This window comes from Bufo gargarizans, chromosome 6, assembly GCF_014858855.1.
Source record: "Bufo gargarizans isolate SCDJY-AF-19 chromosome 6, ASM1485885v1, whole genome shotgun sequence".
NCBI lineage: Eukaryota > Metazoa > Chordata > Amphibia > Anura > Bufonidae > Bufo > Bufo gargarizans.
In genome coordinates, this window is record NC_058085.1 from 177,780,120 (window position 1) to 177,781,769 (window position 1,650).

General features: G+C 39.8%; 1 long non-coding RNA gene across 1 annotated transcript; it reads left to right on the forward strand.

The window, feature by feature from the left end:
• The first annotated feature begins 218 nt into the window (after positions 1-218).
• LOC122942442 lies at positions 219-916 on the forward strand. The gene is made up of 3 exons (XR_006390554.1): positions 219-329; positions 458-508; positions 728-916. It is a non-coding gene; the product is annotated as an uncharacterized LOC122942442 (long non-coding RNA).
• Positions 917-1,650: the final 734 nt, after the last annotated feature.

A 1,650-nucleotide genomic window follows, 5' to 3' on the forward strand; every position in this document is an offset into this window, starting at 1 on the left:
GATTCTCTGCTATGACATGCAGACTAATTCTCTGCTGACATGAAGCCAGATTGTCTGTTACGGGACCTCTCTCCTCTGCCTGGGTGCTGGGCCTAAATTTATGACAATGGACTGTTGCAGTGGTGGTGCTTGAGAAGAATCTAACTGTAGGGAATTAAAACATCTAACCAAAAATAAATACCGTATTCTTGAAGAAAATGTAAAATAAAAAATGAAACATCACTACATCGTGCATGATTTTCCTCTTTCCTTTTCAGACTATAACAATTTTTTTTTTCTTTCAGCTTGCAAGCAAGTGTGCCCTGAGCCAAAATGTCCTCCTCCACAAGGTAAGACCATACTCTGAATATTTTCGGCCCTATAGGAGAAGCATTATTTGTCTAAAAAATAAGGATAATAGTCTTTATTTAACTAAATTCTGTGTAAGCTGTGTTAACTTTATTTTGTACAATTTCAGTGTGTGTACCAGTGCCTGTGTGCCCTGAACCGAAATGTCCTCCTCCTCAAGGTAAACGATTAAGCAAATATATTCCTAATGGTTTTATGTGAGCAATTTTTACAAATGCCCTCTAGATTTAATCACCGGGTTGTAAAAAATGTATAATGCTGAGATCAGCCCAAACGATTCAATATACTAAACACATGCTCTTTGTATAAAAGTACAGCAATGATATATGTAAGTTTATTATATATTTTACTGATAACATTTCTCTCTTATCTTCAATAGTGCAATGTAAACCAGTCCCACAATGTCAGCAACAACACGGAAAGTAATGCATGAAAGATAGAAATGCCACAAGATACATACATAATATGAAGAGAATCTCTGCATGGCTTTTATTTAAGAGCGCTTAATACATTCTACTACATGGAAATGTAATGACAATAATACATTATTAAAGGCTATGCAAAAATATGAATTTCTTATTGATTTTTTAAACTCACTACTTGTTAAGCATACGTGATTTCATAATATCATTAAAGTTGGACAGTTGAATAACTGTATGAAAGGCTTATGGTCTGAGCATGTGGCTAAACAATGGAAGAGAAGGGGGCCAGTTATCAAAATAGGTGTAACACCTGTAGGCAGGGACAGACACGGACAGTGAGCCCTAACCTAGAACCCAGCCCACTTTCCCTACCTACTTGCACTGCAAGCCCTAGGTAGCAAGTGATCAAAAGTCCTCATGCTGCTTATACAGACAAAACAGGGTCATACTTAAATGGGTCACAAGTTGGGTTGAGCGAACCCGAACTGTAAAGTTCCGGTTCATACCAAACTTTAGGATTTTTGGATCCCGATCCCGAATCCGAACATTTCCGTAAAAGTTCGGGTTCGGGTTCGGTGTTCGGCACTTTCTTAGCAGCCAATCAACAAGCGACATACTACTTGCCCCAAGAGGCCATCACAGCCATGCCTACTATTGGTATGGCTGTGATTGGCCACAGCAGCATGTGACCCAGGCTCTATATAAGCTTGAGTCACGTAGCGCTGCACGTCACTCTGCTGTTACAAGTGTAGGGAGAGGATGCTGCTGGACTTGTGATTTCAGGGAGAAAATAGGAGAGAATCTAACTCAGCGATCTACAGAGAAATAGTTGTGTGGGTACAGGGCACAATCATTTTACCCTGCCCTGAGGCCATTGACC